Source organism: Oxyura jamaicensis, chromosome 11 (assembly GCF_011077185.1).
Source record: "Oxyura jamaicensis isolate SHBP4307 breed ruddy duck chromosome 11, BPBGC_Ojam_1.0, whole genome shotgun sequence".
Classification (NCBI taxonomy): domain Eukaryota; kingdom Metazoa; phylum Chordata; class Aves; order Anseriformes; family Anatidae; genus Oxyura; species Oxyura jamaicensis.
The window spans coordinates 8,705,081-8,727,580 of record NC_048903.1 but is presented as its reverse complement, the minus strand read 5'-3'; the positions used below and the strand labels follow the sequence as shown (position 1 = coordinate 8,727,580).

The window sequence follows — 22,500 nt, the reverse complement described above, 5'->3', positions numbered from 1 at the left end:
GAAGGACTGAAATGAAAGAGTCAGAGCTGCTAAACTCATTATCATAGGTAGATCTGTTAAAAATTAAACTTTCAGCAGAAAATTTGGTTCCAACCTGAAACTGGCCAAAAATTGACATTGCAATATAGCAATGTTTACTGTGGAGAAGTCAAAACACTTTCCTTAAATTCTGTCATTTGTATTTTTATAAAATATAGTGTAACAATCTAAAAACATGAGATGTAAACTAGGCATTTCAACTCCATCAAAACATTTGCAATTTGCATAGCTTCCCCTGAAAAAAAAAAAAAAAAAAAAAAAAAAAAAAAACATATATATATGCTAGTAGTCGTCTTTCAAATTAAAAGCTTTCACCATACAAAACATTTTTAATCTTTTTTTTTTTTTTTTTTTTAAATGAGTTTGTGTGTAACGATCTGTCCCCACAAAAGGGAAAGAAAAATTCTGAGGAATAAAAATCAAGCAGAGTAGATAGTTGGATGTTTAAACTGACAAGAAAAAATGAGCAGCGCTGAATGAGACTGGTCTATATAACTGCTGCTGCCTGCTACTCCCTAGAACAGCTAACACATATTGAGTTCCCCTTTTGCCTTGGGGTTTTTCTAACTAGGAAATGTCTCCTGGTCCTCGTTCTCAGGATAAGGATGAGAGCCCTAACACTCCCCATGGGACCTGACATAGGTTGGCCTCACTCATGTTTTAACACCCCCCAAATAACTCACCCTGTGCAGCTATTTGGACAACTTTTGCTTCATATGACCAGGATTGTCACAGTTCTGTCCCCCTGTTTAGTCAGGGGAGAGATGCAGGCTCCAGCTGTGAGGATTTTCAACACCTTAAGTCAGACAAAACACCCAAACCCTAATGCATAAATTGTGGTCTCCCTTACCCTCCCGCACATCCCTTTCTCTGTCTTCTTTCTGTACCCTTCCAGGAAAACTTCAGTTTTTTAGCTGAAAACCAGAAAGTTGTGTTAGGCTTGTTTTTTGTTTAAAAGATACAAATTGTCTTGAAGTACTTCTAGGGTAAATCTGTGGGGAAAAAAAATGATTCATTTGGCAAAAGCATGGCTAGTATGCAATCCTTTTTTAAAAAAAAACAAACAAACAAACAAACAAAATGTTAAGTTTTACATTTTTCCATAAGTACTTGCCCTTTCCAAAATGTCTTCACTATGAATATCACATATATAAAAAAACAGATCATTATGAAATTGTGCAATGGACATGAGTTACAGAAGAAATCCGTTCAATGAAAAAATAGAGATTAAAATATGCATTTCATACAGATTTGTTCTCAAGGGGTGTTTCACTAGGATATTTCAATTATTTCAATAAACACCAAAAAATTATGCCTCCCTTATAAGGAGTGAGACTTGGTCAAAGTTTTTGTTTAAGGTCATGTTTGAGTATTAATATTTAAGCCAACGTAAGACTGGAAGCAGTAGAGCAGTTGCAGGAAATGTGTATACTTTTTTCAAAATTTTATTTCAAAGCTACAGTGCTGTAGATTTCTTATTAGTAGTAGTATAAAAAATTAGTACAGAAAAAGAAATTTCACTTCTACTTTCGTATTTCTTTAGATCTTAACGTGACATTAATGAGCAAATATACACTAGGATGATGATCACACTATAGGATAAAATAGCTCATATTCTGTGTTGATAAGTTAAGATGAAAGAAATCCAGAACAAAGACACAACAGTATTGTGGAGATATGTTTAGATTCAAAAATATTTGTATCAGTCAAAGATAGAAACACCCAAGACAAAAAACAACTGATAAATAGAAACATCTACTTTTTCCACTTGACTGTATAATAAATAGACTGTATATATTAAAGCATTACTCCATTACTATGCCTAGCTGCCACATGCAATACATAAACACATTATATACATATTTTCCATCTGATCTCTGATGCATTTGTAGCTTCTATTGAACATCAATGCCATTCCCAAGCATTTGAGGACAGAATTTATCTTACCGGAGACAAAGAAGATGCTCAAGTGGAAACAGTACTTACACTGAAATCCTGACACCCAATAATTCAAGACTGTAGTTGAGGTTCTTCTGAGTAAAATCTGAGATGATTCTTCCTGAATCTCAGAATAAAGCATTACAATTTGCACTGGGCAGTCTACTGGACTATGCTAGAGAACTTCATAGGAAACATGGCTGCAAAATCCAGAAAGATTTCTTGAAGGGCATGAGGAGCATGTAACATGACTGCAACCCCTCCTATCCTATGAAAATTAGACAGATGACATTTCTTCATTTATAGTCTTTTGGGGGCCTTCCTTTTCAATAGCAATCATGTACCACAGATTCTCCTCTCCGTTTTCTTTTCCATTACATGAAGAGGTGTTTTCATTTTTATTTATTCTCTCTTCTCATGCTGACTGACTAGTTTACTTTATACATCATGACACTCTATTCCACCACAACACAGCACTGCTTCCTCATAGTGAGCCTGGTCATTAGATGAATCACTCTGAAGTGTTAATATTACTACCCAAAAGAGATGAACCATGAGCATCACAGATGGATGAGAAGGGATTAGAGAAGTCTACAGGATTGGTAACAGGATTGGTAACAATTTACAAATATGTCAGACACAGTGGCACGTTCTCTTGATTGACAAGAACTACTATTTGCAAATTGTACTTCCATGAATATCTCCAGTACTCTCACCAATCAAGAAACTAAAATAAGCATTTTTAAGATGGATATATATATATATAAATTATATTTTTAATGGCATCAACCTAGTGCCATATACAGGTCAACAGAAAAGCCATTTTCAAGCAATGAAAAGCTGAAGCAAATAAAAAAGGTGCTGTGAAAAGATGCTGCAGCAGCCCGCCACTTACTATTAAGAGGGAAGAAGGTTATTGTCCAAAAGAAAACTTTCAAACAAGTATGATTTATGATATTTTAGGAATAAATACTGAACTTGACCAGACAGTTCATACCAAATGCTACTTTTTTATTATTATTATGTTTAATACAATGTCTTTAAACACAAGTAATTTCAGCTAGACACTATAACTATTTAAAAGTTCTGCCTAGCAGTTCCATCATGAGTCAGGTACTGTATGTAAAGGTGTTCTGAGGGAAAAGTAAAAAATAAAATAAAAAACAAAAACACATACTTGGGATAGTTTTTGTCTTACTGAAGGGGAAGTGTCATTTACCCAAGAGTAAATAATGGTGATATATATCGATCTTACTGATTTTGCTTCTCTTCCCCAGTTAATTGGAGTTTGCAAAAACAATTGTCTAATAACATTATTTTGTGATTTTACAGCTACTCATGTTGATGCTAAGTGAAGGACACAAGCAGTTATTCTTGGTCACGTATTTGCAAAACCCTGGATTGAGAAGATGATTTGAAGAATTGCCTGTTTGAACTTCTTCCACTAAAGATAGGTCCACAAGGTACTGCACTGAAATAGGCAGGCTAAACCTAAATTAGGATGAATTAGCCCAAACAGAACACCAGATTAACACAGCTATATTCTTGTCAGGTATAAAGGTTTACATCAAGTAAACCAGGTAATTTTTTACCTAATATACTCGGTTAAACATTTACAAGTTTTTACAAGATGCACACATCTCTGCTGTCCCATCCTGAACTCAGCCCTGGGTCCATCCAGGGCAGAAGATACACACCGAGCCCAAGCACAACATTCTGAGGTGAGTTTTGAACATCCCAGATCACTCTTTTTAACTTGAACATCAGAAGTAAATTTAGGTGGGTGAATCAGAAGTAATTTTAGGTGGGTGAATCATATCATGAAAACAGGAGTCTGTTTATTTGCTGGTTTTTGAAAGCTACATAATTCTTACCCAGCCTCTAATTAAATATTCACTAGAAATACATGGGAAATTTGCACATACTTCATACTAACTATTCTTTTTGTTCTGGAAACAAAATTAGTATTTACTCAGTTAAAATTATTATTGATCCTTTGCCAAATGAGAAACTGCCCCCTTGGTTCAGTGGCTCCATCTTTCTCCTCCTGACTCTCCTACTGCACACCCCTTAACTTCTGTCCGCACCTGTCTCCCCTCCCATCCCTCATCTACTCGGACAGCCCAGCTCTCTAGGAAAAGGACTGGGTATGAGGTGTTCAATACAAATTTTGGTCAGAGCTACAAGGTTTTAATCTCAAACCATCAACCAGAAAAGCAGAAGAGTTATAAAATACATATTGGATGGATCTTCTCCTATGCCTCTCCTACACAGGCAGTCAAAGAAGGGAACAACATGAAACATGGAAGGAAGCTTTCAAGAACAATCCAGCCAAGATAGGCGATAAACCTGCATGTTACCCTGAAGAAACAGGGTGTGAAGTTCAGTTCTGTATTTGTATTTCTAAAATGCTTGTATTTCTAAATAACGTAAAATATCAAATATCCTTCTTGGAGAATAATTCTCCCTCTAGTCTCTTACCACATTGCTACACACTATACAATAAATATTATCCCACTCACATGCTTCTGTTTACTTAACTATCTATATTTGATGCTATCTTGCAACATAAGTTTTAGTTCTGTCATCTTAAAATACTAATAGGTGTCAATCAAAACAAAGTGTGTAATAAAAACATTCTAGAAACTAATAACCCTATATTTCTACACTCTAAGCTTGGAGCTATGCATTTCTAAAAATGAGATTAATTATATGTTTGTACAGTGTCCAATACAATCAGACAGACCACTAAACAACATCCTCCTAGCAATGAACACAGACTACATACATAATCGTATAGAGTGTTCGTATATATTATGCAATACATGCAGTAGTAAATTAATAGTACCATCTTCTTTCGGCCCAGAAATTTGAACTGTAAGAGTTCTGGGGGTATGGGGTGTTTTTTATATTATTATTATTATTATTAATTTCTGTGAAATAACACAATCTGACTGGTGCCACAATTCTAGGTAGAGAATGAGAGAAAAGGGCACAGTCAATACCAAAGTAATTTATGCCAACTTTTTAACAAATATTTAGAAGCTTGGAAACACCAAGGACAGATACACAGGACAGATCCTTGAAGTCATAACATAACAGGGTAAGCTGCTGACTTTATTTTAAGGCATCAGGAAAATATCCTTTGAATTCTATCTGTGAAACTTTAGTGGGAACTGTTTGGGACATTTAAATCACTCTGGTCAAAGTATTAGCAAATATGCTGTAGGAAACAATCCTGAAACATCAAGATGGACAAGATTTGTAACAGATTTTTTGCTGCTCCAATTTTTATTGTTCTAATCCATCACCCTTCCTAAGGTGGCAAAGTTTTATGTCTGCCTACGTAATATATACATACATATGTATGTAAGGTCTGTTTTTTAAACACACAAAGCACAGAAACAACTTTTGCACCTAATTTCCCCATGCTAGAGCTATATCAGTGCATTAATCTGGCAATTGCAGAAATAAATTTCTAATTATGGTTATATGAATGCACAATTTGCATGCATAATTGCAACCTGTGAACTTGTAACTTCGGCATGCAGTAACTTAGATATGTTTACTGCCAAAAATGTAGTAGTATTGGACTATGACATGCTTATGCCACAGAAGCAGGATCAATATGTCAGCTTTTCCCCAAAATCGAAAATTAGAAATACTAGAAGGTAGACAACAAGGTGATATAAAAGAGTGAAATAGGCTCCTGGAAAAAAGAAAAAAGAAAAAAGAAAAAAAAAAAAACTTTCAATCAGGAATTCTCAAGGAAAAGGTGAAAGATTTTATTTGGCTCTATTCTGCCCCACCCACCAGTCTTGTTCTTGGATTTCCTCTGGCCCCTGCCCCCTGTTTTGCAGGAAGGCTTGTGACTTTCTGAAACTTGAAGTTTACCTAGGATTTTATGATGAAAATCTGATAATGGTAAAAGTTACTCATAGCAATGTCTCCAGAAAGCATCTCTGTTCCCAAGCAGAACACTTTATGGATGTGCAAGGTGTGTTAAAGGAAGAGAATAAAGGCTTCACTTAGTCTACATGTCTTTTTGTTATTTCTGGTATTCCAGAATATAAATCCTCTTATTGACCAAGGCACTAAGCAATCACCCCCATATGACAGCCAATAAAGAGATCCATTGTCAACATACTTCAGTAGGAAAGAAAAACAATGAAAGGGTATGGAGAAATGAAAAGATGTTTTCTTTTTAATCTTTTAGAGAGTAATAGCCACAATTGGCTTCCCTACGTAGTTTGGCCCTAGTTTGTCATAGTATTACTGTGAGAAACAGTGGCCCGCAATGATTTTTATACACAAACCTTAATGATTTCAATTGCTGCTAAGAATGCAGAATGGTGGCAGGATATGGCCGTTCACCATTAAGGCTCTAAAGCCTTCACAATTACTGAGTATACAGAATATTTATTATAGAGACTATGCCAGGCTTTTTTGTGAGATGCCCTGGGCCTGTTCTCTGAGCCACATCAAGCAAGAAGTTTAAATGAAACTGCTCCCAAGTTTCTGAAATGGTTTAATAAAACATATACTGACTGTAATATTCAGTTTATAGTAGAAAACTATTGCCCCTTGGTTTGAAAAATGACCTCTAGTTGGCAATTTTACTCTCAGCTTCATAGATTATAGTCCGCTGTTGGTCATTTTCTCAATCCACAGGGCAATACTTTTCCATAACAAGCTCAAACTGCAATCAGTATTTGTAGGCTGTTACACAAGTTGAGGATAATATGTCTCAACACATTCTATTATATGACTAAACAAAAGAAATAACAACCTGGTGACACAGGCATATGGAGAAAAACAGTGCAATTCTTCTAATGCTCTAATGCTGAAATAGCAGAAAAACACATTTCTTTGTATTGTACTAATTTATATTAAATTTATTGTATTCAATATATAACAATCTCTAATTTGATTTTGTCATTAATAATGTTTTGTTTTGTATTGTCTTATGTCTGTTCTTATTTCAGTGTAAAATGACAAATACTGAATTGTATTAGTATCAGATTTTAGAAATGACAGATATCCTAACACTAAAATCATATAAAAATGTATTCACATACATACCTTAAATATTGGTTGCTCTTGGGCACACAAAGCATACATGCATAAAAACTTAGATTTGATATAAGGAAGTTCTGATATAGTTTGTAGACAAGTTAAAAGTAATTGTTTCAGTACCTGGCTCCACTGTATAAGATGAAATACAACATTTCAGAAAATTAGTTCCCCTATTACAGAAGCAAATAGATGCACTGTGCTGACAATTAGTCACGGAACAGGAAGTGAGAAATCTGTCATCTATTCCAAGATGTGCCAATGACAGACCTTAAAGTATCACTCCACCTTCCTATACCACAGTTACTCTGATCTTTAGGGCTAGTACTACTTACCTAGCTAGCTGGAGTGTGGCGAGATTTAATTCTTTAATCAACGATTGATGAAAACTCTTGCAGATTCTTTACTGTGAATGCAAAATATTTATAATTACAAAAGTAACATTCATCTGTAAATAAAAAAAAATAGTTAGATATGACACCCACACACACTCAAAACCAAACGAATAACTTCCCCAAGCTGCAGCTACTGGGGTCAAGCAGAAGTGTATATTTTCTAGATTGTTCACCTGTAAATTAAGAGCTTTCTTTCCTTTAAATGAATACACATTTTCTGGGGATCTGGGGGCAGAAGGGAGAATCTTGGCTGAAAGTTGTAAGATCCAAAAGAGAAAAATGTTCATTGTAGATCTGTGCATGCTGCCTCAGAAGCTATATACATCTATAATGCTGCATTTTGAGATCTTAAAAGGGGTTGTTGTTGAGTTTTTGGTGGTTTTGTTTGTTTGGGCGTTGTGTGGTGTGTTTTTTCCTACATTTTCCACTACTGTTCCTATATTATTGCTCAACCATAGATTCACCTGCATTCTCTAGCTGAAATTTAAGTCTGGATTCATTTAAACATGGGGGAACTCCATCCACACACACACTAAAATATTTGAGCTAAAGAACATATTTGAATGTGATTACCAGAAGATGATGGGCCTTCATCTAAATTTCTTGAAGAGTTGTAAGACATCTAACTCTTTATTAGTGTTTGGTGCATAAGACTTTACAATTGTTATGGCTTTAAAAGAAAGGTTTTCTTATATAAAGAAGCCACAATTTTTTTTAAGGTAATGAAAATGGCACATGTGTCATAGCATAATGGATTAATTAAGGAATATGATGTTTATCCTAGCTCCTGAGTTGTATGTCTTAATAACTCACTCATAAAATTTGAATGTATTATACTATGCTCCACAGTGATATATATTTTATTTTTACCTGTGGAAAATAAATTATTCTGAAATGAATTATCCCGTACCCAGTAAGAAATGTAAAAAATTACACTGTTATTTTAAAAATTTACATTGCTGTGTATAAAAAAACATTCTCCTCACTGTGCTTTTGAACTGTCATGTTACTCCCACTATTATGAAATCATAATTGCTGCTGCCACACCTAAAATCAAATGCCATAGATGTTGTATCTCTTTATACACTGTGCATTTGGTACCTTAATCACAAAACCATATATAGTATATTTTAGGACTATTATTTCATTGCTGACGGTTTTTGTATATAAATAACACACAAATATGAATGCAAAGAATCAAAATCCTCATTTCTAAAATCAACAGATGAAAAATCCCTAAATAATGTACAGATGTTTAATATTTAAATGAGCTGTTAGCATTTAATGCTGCCAATCATACATGCAGAAAAATCAGTGAATTTCAAGGTACTCAGTATTTGCAATGTTTGTTGTTGTCTTTTAAATCAAATGATCATTTTAGGATAACTGAAAAAAATAGTCAACAAATTTTCTATAATATATTTCTGATGTCATCTTTAAATTCCTATGAGTGGTCAGCTACACTATGTTGTTCCATATCAATTCCTTTTACCTCAAGAACGTTGATTCTGCTGTCCTTAAGCTGCAGTGTTTCACTAAAAGTAAATTATCTGCACTTTATCTATAGAGTAATCCACTTCCCCAAAACAAGACAGAACATCAGAGCTTCTAATCCTACCCAGATAGAGTAATACACATAAACTGTACATTTTACAGTAAAGACAGTGTTTGATAAATCATGTATGTGTCTGTGTACAAAAGAAAAAGGTTTATCTCCTTTCCTGCAAGATGCATCTGTATTAGCACACACTCCCCATGCTGCCACTGCAACACTCTTTACAAGCTCTATAATAGAAACATCTAAGCTTAAAAAATGAAGCAGCCCACAGGTCAAACAAGTTCCTGATGAGAAGTGCTTAACCAGAAATATTATTCCACTGATTATAAGTTTTTATCCATATGTCAAACCCTAGAGTCTATTGATTAAATAAAACTAATGTTACTTTATTTCAAAGCATAAGAGAACTAAATCATCCCCATTGTTTTCCCTTGGTTTGGAACTACCAAGTTGTATACGCTTGCCATGTGTCCCGCTTATAATTACAACATCCTTAAGGAAAGCTTATCCTATAATGACTGATCACAGGTTTCTTGCCTCTTACTCTAAATCTTCTGCTCCTGGTCATAATCAATGGCACTTGACGGCCCAATATTCTGATCCAATATGGCAAGCAATATGATCCAAGATCTGCTTTAAAAAAAATCAATAAATTCCTTTGCTTTAGGAAATTTTGCATCAGGACAACTTTAAGCATATATAAATACAAGAATTTACTGCAATTATACTGGCACATCTTTCCTTTCTCATGTCTCTTTCACTGCATAATTAGCTGTATCATGTCTCAATTTTTCTTGCAGTCCCACATAACGTAATCCAGGCAAAGTAGCCCTCACAAAACCTTATCCAAGTCAAGATCTGCTGGCTTGGGGAACGGATGATCTCTTTCAACAAGTGTGCACATCAAAATATAGTGTATCTGTATTCTGCTGAGTCCCATGTAGTATTGACCAGGGCCTGAAGACACCTTCAAATATTTACTTGGCATGAACACACAACAAACTGCTAACAATGTCTTTGAAGAACACCAAGAGGTGGATACAAAAGTCTTCTGGGGTTGAGGTGCGGGTGTTGTTTTTTTGTTGTTGTTGTTGTTGCCATTTTTGTTTGTGCTTTCCTCATGAAAAAAAAAAAAAAAAAAAAAAAGAAGTCCAAATTATCTTAATAGTTCCCCTGGGCTACTAGGTCTCCAAGACAGCCTTCAGCTTGATTCCAGTCTAGCTGCACCATGCCGCCCTGTGCTGTGCAACCATACTCAACACAGTGAAAAGCAGCCAGAAAACCCTCTGTCAGAGATTCAGTTTCCATTCTGGAGGGTAATCACAGCTAGGCTAAAACTGTAGCATCTAAGTTCACTCATGTCTTTCACTCTACACTTCCAGATGAACGGGCATGCACTAAACTCAATGCTGTTACTGTATATACACATTTAGTAAGTCAAATAAGAAATTTTTAAAAATAAGGAATTTTTAATGTACTTCAAATCTTCTTTAAATTAGCATCACAGTAAATGCATAATTAGCAATACATTAACAAAAAAGGGATTTATTACCTGTTAGTTATTTCAGTGTAATAGAGTCACAGAAATGCAGAACGATAAACAAGCACAGGCATCTGTACTAGTTAACAAGGCTTCAGCTTGGGCATGTCCTTCAACCTTTTCAGTCCTTTACCACTAGAAATCACTAGTTCAGCAACAGCAAAACTAAGTAAAGATGGAACCTTTCTTCTACTAAGTAGCACTAATTTCTGCCCACAGTGCCATTGAGAAGAGGATCAATCAAATCACAGAGGCGGAAAACTGTTCGCTCTCACCAGTGCAGATGAGTTCAAAATACCCTGCAAGCACCACGATGATAGAACCATAGAATGGTTTAGGTTGGAAGGGACTTTAAAGATCCCCTAGTTCCAACCTTCCTGCGATGGAGAGAGACACCTCCCACCAGACCAGGTTGCCCAAAGCCCCATCCAACCTGGCCTTGAACATTTCCAGGGATGGGGCATCCACAGCTTCTCTGGGCAATCTGTTTCAGTGCCTCACCTCCCTCTGAGTAAAGAATTTCTTCCTAGTATCTAATCTAAGTCTACAAAATACACAAAGGAAACATTTAAAAAATAGATAAAAATCAGCAGATATTATTGCAAAATATAAATGCAATTCTCTAAATCAAGAAAGCAGAAGTCAGATCAAGAGCTCACAGCCAGGATTTTCCTCAGTCAAAGAGCATAAGGATTCTCCTTATGTATCAAGTCTTTGACTGATACATGATCTTTTCTTTCTTTTCAGGCAGAACAGCTGTCCAGTGAGCTAGAAGAAATGGCCATGAAGACAGCTTTGCGTCTGATATGACTTTGAGACAGAAAATTATCTCAATGATAAATGCTTTAAATGGAATTTCTATGGAAAAGAATAAATAAAAAAATGTCATCCATGAAAGACTTTCTCTCTTTCTCCCTTTGAGCAAGCAATCAACTGTTACCATAAATATAGGTTTTTTTGGGGCATAGGGTGGGGGAAGTGGGGCAATTTCTGATACAGAAGAGAAAAGGTATATGCCTCAAAACTGCATTTGGAATACATCTAACCAAAAAGGGGACATAGCTGCTTTTGAGAGGACCACAACTGGGCAGAATGGAAAAAAAAAAATATATATATATATATATATATATATTCTGCAGATTGCCTGAACATTGTGACCTGAGATATATGACAACTTCCTTGATTCTCCTCTGTAAGAAAATGCTCCAAGGAAGCTGAAACACACACTTTGCTGGTTGATAAAGACACACAATCTATGACACAATAACTGTAAGAAGAAATGGCTTGACTATGTCCAAGAAAAGCAAAACAAAGCAATAACAAACACCACAAACCTTCTCAGCAGAAGTAATTGGTACAGATCAGTGCAAATTTATTTAATCTAATGGATTTATATAAATTACATAAATAGAAGACTACAACCACTGAAATAATTCAGTGAAGTTATGTCTCTTTCCCTTTCCCTTCCCCTGAATAACTCAATGGCCTTTCTTGCCCCTATTTTCAAACCACCTCCTTCATCCCTGCTTCTGGAGTCTTCCTCCTCTTCCACATAAGCTGCCATTAACCCTATACAACAGTGGTGCACCTTCCACTGCTGACATCTGCCTGCTCTTCAGCCTCCTCACCTGTCCCTCCTGGCATCACTGAGTGCCAGCCCTTGCTCTCACAGAGGTTTTAAATCCACAGACCCAGGCTACAGTTCTCAGAAATCCTGCTCAGTGGGATTCCGACAACAGAAGAACAGGATATAAGAACATAAAAGCAGCCCCACTGTGGTGCCCCATCAGGAAGCCAACTAAATCTGATAGACACTGTCATCTCTGACCTACAAGTAGGAAAGGGATGAGCATTTAGAGAAGAGAACAGCAGCTCAGAAAACACCTTTATATGGTCTGTAATCAGCCAGCACCACCTAACAAACAGAAAGCATTTACCCAGGTCTTTACTTCTGGGATAATCAAATCAAGCCCCTACACACACACACTCACAAGTTATATATGTGTTTGTATTTCTATGTTTCCTCTCCTGGTTCCCCACTTTTACTGTGCAGTGACTATCAGCAATTATTTTACAGAGAGACTCTATAACAAGCTTACAGGATGCCTTTAGTAATAAGATAATTATTTGTAACTCTATAAAGAATTGTAATTTTTAATTTAAAAAGAAATCAAATAAAAATAGCTTTCATCTTTCCTGCCATGTGAAGAAAACATTCTCTGCCTACAACTCAAATTATCATTCTCTCCTTTGTGCAAAATGAATTGACCCAGAAAACTAAAAGGGTAAGAACCCATATTTGCTGGGCTTATGCAGCAGCCAAAAGTTCATGAAAAACACTGTTGTGTATCACATAGCAACCACTCGATGCCTATTGTTAAAATACAGTAGTTATTCAAAAAGTAAAATCTTGCATTCTCTAATAAGAAGCCAGGCTGCAATGTGTGTTTACTGTTTTTGGGAAATAGTCATCTTGCCATTTTTTCTTTTTCCACAGCCTTGGCATATTTGGTCAGCTATGCAATGCACAGTTACCCACAGGAGAAAAAAAAAAGAAACACAAGAATTTTCCTCCAGTGTTTAACTCACAGGATAATGTCCATTCAAAGCAACACTTGAGATCACTATTCAGAGAGTTAAAATGTGCGCTATTTTTATGCAGCCACACTTGCAGTAAAAATGTAATATTTTAGAGGAAGTGTATGAGGGAGAAAGGGAGAGAAACTCATCACTTTGTGATTGAGCATTGTAAGTTCTACATTTTCACCTCTTCCCAAAGTAAACTACCCTGAAGCGGGTAGTAGGTCTCGATCTTTGTCCCTTCTGACTGAACTATTCTATTCTAAAGTCCTTTATAGAGGCACAAATGTCAATGTCACAACTGCACAGTTGCACTTCTGCCCAGCACTGTTTCCTGTCACTGCAGCTGTGCAGATGTAGGAACTTCATAGGCATCTCCCATTTTACCTTTTCTCCAAATATTTTGTGGTAATAAATGGTTTAAAAAAAAAAATGAAATAGAAATAAAAATAATGGAGAAAAGAAAGTCCACTGTAGACTCAAAAAAAAAAAAAAAAAAATCTGCTAATTGAGCCTGTTTTACTCTAACATATTTGAAAAGAAGTGGCTGGTTGCTTAAGCAATACTGGCCTTCCCTCATCCCCATGAAAGATGGAAGACAAACAGCTCTCAATTTCATTCACAGATGCAGAAGACTGTCTATTTAAATTATCAAAGCAAGGCCAAAAGGGTTCATCGGAAACAACTGCTGGAGGAGAAGAAGAAAAGAATAAGAAAGATATAAACTCCCTTGTAGGTGCTATTATGTGTTATTACACAAATAGCACAACTTAAAACTTCAAGATAATGGCATATTTAATACCAGAAGGGAATGGCAGACTTGCTTAGCATAACTTTGAGATGTTTCATCAAGGCTGTGTACAAACAGGTGTGCAACATTTTTGCTGGCTGTAAGATGCTTATTAAGATTATTTGCTTATCTGAAAGACTGTTCAAACTCCTTTTAGTAGCAAAAAGTAGATATAAAAAGGGAAAATGTGTGAAGATGTATGTTTTTTCCAGAGAAACTTGAGCCTAGCTGTATCCAGATAAGTATGTGCTGTTTCTATAGTCTCCAAAAAGAAAGTTGAGTGGTAGGCAGCTAATCCCAGATGAATGCATGGAGCTTGTAAGGAAAAATGTGAGAATGAATTACGTACCTGGGAGCAAAGAGATGGGGGTTATGATTCTAGAGAAAGATGTTTGGCTGCTTGCAAAACAACGTAGAAAACATGGATGGATTGAAGTTGCAGCTAGCTCGCTGAAGGTGTTTCTGCTTCTTTCAATAAAACTCCTTCACTGGAGGTCAGAGAATAATGAAAAAAAAAAAAATTATCAAGTCTTCCTCTTAACCACCAGGTTTCAAACATATTCAAACATAAGTGTATACCCCAAAAATATTTGGATCAGTCCAAAGTTAGATTGGTACATACTTATAGACAGGCATTGTCTATTCAAAGAAAAAACTTGGTTTGGTCACTGGTCAGTGATCTGGCCATGACAGGATATGGTAATTAGATATGACTTTTGAATAGCTGTAGTTACAATGGTACAGTCATACATGATTTATCAGCAAGATACTGGCATCCTCAACGAAACAAAGCACAAGCTCTTATTATTAGTGCACAACAAAAAATTAGGAACTATTTCCTCTAAAATAATAAAAAGTATCTATTGGAGGATAATGAAGAACTTTCCTAGCACAACTCAAGTTCTCTCCTGAAAAATGTATGCTTCTTTAAGAAACAGGTTCCCAGCACTGGGACAGGTAATTTATGATTCACCAAAATACTCCATAGAACAAAACCGGAATACCTACACTGTGCCTATGCAAATCACTAAGAATAAATGACTCTAAGGACCAGAAAGAACAAAGCCCAAAACCCCTATCAAACATTTTCTGAGGTTTGAAAAAGTCAAGAGAAAGTGTAATTTTTCCTTTTTTTTTTTTTTTTAACTGGGGATAAATTGCGATTTCTGTAACAATTGACTCGTTTTGCCTGCTTTTAGCTAAGGATCTCAAAGAGCACTCCAAGTGTTAATTAAATTACAAAGCATTTTTGATACAGGTAAATGGTATTATGCCCACTGGGGAACCAAGAGAACATTTATGTTTCATTACTAAAGTTACACAAGTAATTCAGTGACTAGTAATATAACACAAGAATTACTAGTTGCTACTTTTTCCTGATGGCCTCAAAGGAGATAAAAATTTGTCTTAAAAGACAAAAATACTTTCCTCTTCTGCTTTTCTACCTTCAAAATTTTTTTTTTATTATTATTATTATTATTTTATTTTATTTTTCTTATTCTGCTTACTGGTAGGCAGAGCAAGGCTTACTGGTACTCTTTTCTTTCAGAATCACACAAAGGAGTCCTCTTCCTAGTCTACCTAAGTTCATTCAAGATCACAGTACAGCAATGCAGACAGGAACCTAATCAAGGACAGTGAATTGTAATTGTGCTTTTTAACTGCTTTTGCTGCCACACGAGGACCCACCATGCCCTGTTCCTAACCAGCCATATTCCCAGAGACAACATGTAAGAGCCTCTATCCCACCAGAATGGAGACGGAAAATTGTGCAGATGAAATAATCACTCACAGGCCAATTCACTGACTTGCGATCCTACTTTACCAAAGAAAAAGACAAAACTCCCCCATGGAAGCCAGTCCTTCGTGCAATTAATAGAATCTCCCACTGAAAGGAACAACAGAAGAAAAAAAAAAAAAAAAAAAAACAAGGCTCTGAAAATTCTTCAGAAAATGGAAAAGTCTATTCTGCACTAGAATACACCTATTTGGAGTTGCGTGTAAAGAAATGGGGGATAAATTTTTCACTGACAACTCTGTTCTCAGCGAAGAAAGGAAGCTACCTGTTTACAGCCAACTTGGCTCTCTGGCTAGTACACCTGCAGGATCTAGAGTAATAAAGCAGTATGATAATGCTGTCAGCATAGGAGACAGTCCAGGGACTTACAGTGCAACCTAAGGCATCCCTAATTCAAGACTAGTACAATTCTTTTAGATCTTTAACAAATTATATCTCCATTAGTAAACTGAATTTGGAGAGTACTTCATGAAAGGTTTTTTTGTTCAGTAAATAAGTATTTATTACTAAAAACAGTGAAGCATCTTTTTGAACTTGCTTTAAACATTTTGAATACAACGTTAAGGCAAGATTTCAAACCTTGCCCCTTATTTCTTGTTACATCATGAAGAATGAGCCACAAAGAAGAGATGAAAATGCCTTCAATTTAAATGACCAAGGCTTAAGCCTGTTTTTACCATGGCAGAAAAAGCTGCTGCATATATTTCCAATAGTATTATTGTTATATGGTGTGACAATCATCATCGTTTTTTCTTTTCCTAAAATGTGTCTAAAGAAGCACACAGTTTATACACTGCATTCAAAATATTTTTCTTCGTTTACATTGATTGCATATTTCAAATCCTGTTACAGCTGTATCGCTTAGCCTAAATCAAATAAGGGATCCACATAAATGCACACACACACTTTCCTTGTTTTTAGACATTGCTGCTATTGACAAGATTAAAATATTTTTCTCATTCATTATTTATTGTGATATGATGAAACTGTAAGAGTAGGTATTTAACAGAACATTACGAAGTAGAGTTAAAATGTGGACATGCTGTTTCATTTTGATTTTACTGCGACAGTGTTAAGTATGTGACTCCCTGGCTGCAATAATGACATCTTTAGGTGATGAAGATTTAAGATGCTTTGCAAAGATGCAGTGTTATCCAAACCCTTCAGCCATGTTGATTAGCAACAATATCAAACAGATGAACCCAATATTCTGCACTGGAAAGTGCGCCATGACTCAAGTCCTCCTCTAGCAGGGGTCTGGGGGAGTTTGTGCTCAGTGCAAGAGCAGCAAACTCTCACACTGCATCAGGTACGTAAGTGGGATGACTGGAAAAGCAATCATAAATACACAACTCCAATGCTCCAGCACCATCATTTTTTGTCAATAAAAATATATCTTCTGGATAATTCCTCCTCTTCTGGGGGGAACTGGTACTACCTGACAATGGGAGTTTTGGGTCATGCAATGCTATTCCTGCTTGAACCTCAAGTAAATGGTACATATGCATGAATCTGTTTTTCAACCATACATATCTTGGATTGAAAACAAGAGACATAGCACTGCACGATCCCAGTTTCCAACTCACAGTTGGGCACCATTCCGCATGTTTCTGTTGGCGCAGAATTAAGGAAATGCCGAACAGAGAGCACCACAGCAAAGACACTGTAACAAAAACTGGTACTGCTGGGCAGAGCAGTATCAACCTTGCCTCCTGTAGTATGTGGCAGTATCTGGGTTAGAATGCAGAAAAACACATTTTAGCCCAAATGCTTATTTTTACCTTCTACAATCTATGATAAATATAGGTGAGTAATCTGAAGGTACTGAATGCTTAAAATACACCCTTAACAAAACAATGTAATGCACAACTCTCTTTACGTGTCAAACAATTTGCCTAACAAATCACAATAATGCAGAATGATAAAAAATTCAACCATCAATCCCAAATACATGCATAAAGATTACCATGGCAAAGAATTGTGAATTTCATTAAATATGTTAAAGGCAAAAAAATTCAGCTTTGAAAAATAGTAATCCTGTCTTTCAACAAAAATATTATAGGAAGCTATGAATTTGGTAGATCTGAATAGGATGTTGGTACATGTTTTACTAAGGTAATATAATGGCACACTATTATTAGATCACATTAATCATTACTGTGCCAAAGGCACTGACAGCACCACTGAAAAGGATTGAAAGGGCTGGTAATGGATATAAATTACCCATTGTGTGATAAAAGGATTTTTACTAAGAAGGTAAGAATAAAACAGCAAATTTCTAATATAACTGTTGTGTAAAAACCAAAATAAAAGTAATCCAGTTAGTAATATCCACAAAATCAGAAAGTAAGCACTTTTGAAACAAGATAAAGTCACAATAAAAACTGTATACAATGTAAAATTAATTTCATGGTGCATAATATTACTATCAATTTAAATAGGTTACATGATGACCTCTATGGGGTATGGTCAAGAGAAAGGTAAGCTTTGTTAATTAGAATCGAGTATGAGCTTCTGCATGTGTATTTTAAGTTTGTGGGTTTGGAATTTTGTCTTTGGGTTTGTGGTACATTTTAAAAAAAAAAAAAAAAAACTATAATAGTTTGATGACATCCCCCTGAAATTCAAGACACATTGAGAGTTTTCTGTTTTTCACACTAACTTCACAACAAACAGCACATCTCTCAGATAGTTTTATTTGGATTCCAATTGCTATTACAAAATGAACCACGTCTTTGCTGAGCTATTTAACCATTTGATTGAAACTGTTTGTATTACTAAATGTCCAGTTCTGTGCTTCTCCTTCACTCTGGCAAGTATTTCTTCATATTAGTAGGGATCAGCAAAGTGAATTGGTCAGACTGCATTCTTATTTACAGTATTAAAAATCCACATATTTTTCTCTGAAGCTGATGGAATTATTCTAGAAACAAGTCACTATAACTCTGGTTGAGTCAATTGTCTAGAATAAAACCCAGTAGCTCACATTCAATTAGTAAGTTTTAAAAATTGTGAGCCATATTCTTTAATGATATAAATTCCTAAGTACAGACATCAATCCTGAAAACACTTACATCCACGCTTAACTTTACTCACGTAAGTAATTCCATTAGCATCAGTAATTCAATACCTGCTTATGCATTTGCAGTACTGAAGCTATAATATGCCTGAACATCCTCTCACTTACATATGCTATAAATCAGCATCATTCCTCTGAATCACACAGTTTCTACTGATTCACACGACATAAAAATGAGTGGACAATCCAGTATAACAATTATAATAAAGAAATAACATAAGAATTTGATTTAGAAGCAGAAGCCATCAGAAATTTTGATTTAAGAATCAATTAATGCATGTAGAATGTAGAATTAATTATTAGTTATTTCCTAGGAAGCTAGACTTTTATTTCAAACTGAGGGCCAAATAACCTGATTCTGATTTCACACTGATTTCCACACCAATCTGGTTTCTCAGACTTTACAGGAGCTATTCTTTTACTGCACAGGAATAGCTCTGAGAAAAATCATATACACAATGTAGTGCACCCCTCCACCCACTGATTTTCATGGGTGTTCTTCTCATGCTAATATACAAAAGAATATGGATCTTAATAATTTGCATGAGATGTTCTATTGAACTTCTGGAAAAAAAAGAAAAAGTGATTAATTTAATCATGAGCATCATGGATTTTTTTTGTAAATCAGCAGTTTGTTGATAAAGTAATAAATGATGATTCATTTCTAATAAAATTATTACATATCAGCCATGTAAGATGAATGCTCATGATTTTACCAAGCAGATTTTTTTCTTGAAAAAATCTATTTGTAGCTCGTGATATCCAAAAGAACTACAATAAAGAGTTTTCCTGAAGACATGAACATAATATTTTTGAAGACGTGAAAAAAAGTGAGAACAGATTTTAAAATCTAATTTAGGTACTTTATTTTTATGCCTTTTTTTAAAAATAAATAAATAAATAAATAAAAAACTCAGATGCATAAGCAGAAGAAAATATTGTTAAATAAGTAAGTTTTCTTACCAGTTATTCTTAACCAAGGTATCTGTTCCCTGGCTGAGGAAATTCTTACAATACACAGGATAGGTACTGAAGGTCACAACTGTAAAAAAAACTGTGAGAAATTTAGTATGTCAAAACTCAATGTTTGAATCAGACATTTATGTTAAAATATTACAATGCCACCTCAAGCAGACAATCTACAGAGCAGCAGAAAGTATTGAGAATCAGAATATTAATGTGATTAACACCTTTTATTTTTTAAACCTTCATAATGTACTTGATTGGTGGCCATTTCATTTTGAGAACTAAAAAGTTCTTTCAGTTCTGGATTGTTTTGAGAGGGAAAACCTCTCCTCAAGATAATGCTGGGGAACAGAATGAAATTCTTCTGATCCTTTCCCCTAGACAGTGCAGCAAAAGAGGACAAAACAGGATAAAACAAAGTTGCATAGCACACTCCAGAAACCCAGTTATTCTCTTTGACATTGATATTCTAATCTTTTGAACTGAGTAAAAAGAGAACAGCTACTAATTGTATTTTTACTTTTTTTTTTTAATTCCATTTTATAACAGAAATTAGTCCTTTGTAGATGATCTCATCTAATAAACCCCACTTAAAAGAGATAAGAGCCAGCAGTAAAAGCCAAGCCAGAATACTTCCAAGATATTTGTCAGCAGTGAATTTAGGGCCATTACATTAGTAAGCAAAATAGAAACAAAAACAAAGGGCGTTCTTAGAGCAAAATAAAGTTCATTGGACTAAAGCTATAATCTGAAGAATTTATGACTGAGAATTCTAACTATGTCTGTTCTTATGTATGTCTAACAAATGAAATTAAAGGTCATTTCCAAATAACACACTTTGTACATCTACATCAACCAAACTATTTCATACATCTGAGTCCGGTTCCGAAACCCCATTTGAAGCAGCACGGCCTTAGGGCTTCACCTCACAAATACTGCTCACCCAGAGAAGTGTTGACTTCTCTGCAGAGCCCCAGTGGCTGGCTGCAGCTATCAGCGCGTGCAGGACTGTATCCTTCCTATCTGTGGGACATGATTAAGAGCTTGGCCTTTTTATTGTATTTGGTTTAACTTGGTCAGCACTGACAGGACCACACTGCCGGGCAATGCCATTTGTTGACTTGAAGGATAAACAACAACTCTGAGGGCTGCTATTGATGACCAAAACAATATTAAATAGTTCTGCAAATTAGGAATTCCCTACTAAGTAGCATAGACCTCCACTAGTGCAATGTTGATGAAACACTTCCATGAATCCTCTAAACTCTTCCTATGCCCCACCTTATCCTGACTACATCCAATGCAAAATATTACTGCAAAACATCCCACTTTGTCCGTACCATCTCCCCTACTCATTCCTTGGCTTCTCCACCACACCAGACACACGCTACTTGTTTTCATTTCAATGGTCTACCACGATGTTCCCTAATCCTGTCACTTGCAGATTGAGCCACTCTTTATCACACTCTTTGATATACTTTCCAAGTGATAATTCTGCCATAGAACTTCTCTCACATAGAAGAATTACCCCAGTAAAAGCTTCAAACCCCTCCTTTATAACTCACATTTTCACAGTTAACTGCCAAAAATTCAACAGTAGACATCTGGTTTGCCATCACCACTGTTTCTCACGCGTAGGAACACATTTCTTTTTTGCTCTCTCCTCATGTCTGGTTTTCTTTTACATGCCAATTGTCTCTGGCTTTATAGTTGAATTAATAACCCCAAAAGGCAAAGCCTAGCTCCTCGCTAGGTGTTTGACAGTGCTGACCTCGCTGGGCGCTAAATAAAAGCTCCAACTCTGTGCTGCTGCCCCACTTCCCACAGGCACAGCCAGCTCTACCAGAAGCAAACCAGTGGGCAGCCAAGGCAAGCACCTACGGCACTGGCTGGACAGAGCAAAAACCTTTTGGAAATGGTTAATAAATAAATAAATAAATAACCTTGTCGTCAGATTTCATTTTCCCAAACACAAAACTATATCTAGATAGGATTCAGGTCCCACCTAGCAGGCCCATACCCTGTCTGAATTCAAATAAGTGAATTTTGGTTACAATCTGTGGATACACAGAAAAAGCAAATTCCTGGGCTGCTATATATAAACACATGTCCCATCCAACGTTCTCAATTGCACAGCGTCTAAAAACAGTGACAGCTTGTTTGTCTGGAATTTCTGCTGTTGTTGATGTCTTAAAACCTCAAGATACACCTTTTTTAGTGTTTACTTGCAGCTCATTCAAAGTAAGAAAGCCAAGAAATAGAAACAAAGAAGATAATAAGCTGTTGGGTTTGGAAAAGATGTTATCTCACTAAACAGGTTCTTAGTACACCTACGCCGACATTGTAGACTACATTTTTGCTATGCTATTACAAGGCTACTTGTGTTTTTAAAAAAATCAGATTTTACATACACGCTCATGACTTGCAAAATTCTAAGAATGATTCTCAAGGGGCTTTCACTAAGATGCTTTATAAATTCTGATGACAGACAGAACACAGTAAGGCTTCATCTCTTAAAGTCCTGTACTGATTTGTTTGGAGGCTTCATGTCATTGATCAGCATGTCAATGTCTCTTGCAATCTGCTTTCCAGTTCATGACTGTGAGTGAACCCCTCAGGTTTAAAACCTTAAATGATTTAAGGTCTGTGATACATAACCCTATGAACAAATTGGGAAAATCTGTAGCTTTACACATTAAACTGTAGCAGAAGTGATTTAAAACCTTATAAAAAGATATTTTACT

At 35.7% G+C, this 22,500-nt stretch overlaps 1 protein-coding gene across 13 annotated transcripts in view; it reads right to left on the bottom strand.

The window, feature by feature from the left end:
• ZNF536 (zinc finger protein 536) overlaps positions 1-22,500 on the bottom strand; it is a 342,846-nt gene that overhangs the window by 267,216 nt on the left and 53,130 nt on the right. For 8 of the 13 annotated variants that reach the window (XM_035336771.1, XM_035336774.1, XM_035336761.1 and 5 more), the window contains exons 2-3: positions 19,754-19,832; positions 7,386-7,456 (exon numbers count right to left, since the gene is read on the bottom strand). The gene's annotated coding sequence lies outside the window, so the exon portion shown is untranslated. Of the gene's footprint in view, positions 1-7,385; positions 7,457-8,937; positions 8,959-14,262; positions 14,402-19,753; positions 19,833-22,500 lie in introns of those variants that run through there. The other 5 variants (XM_035336768.1, XM_035336772.1, XM_035336770.1 and 2 more) reach the window with 4 other exon arrangements.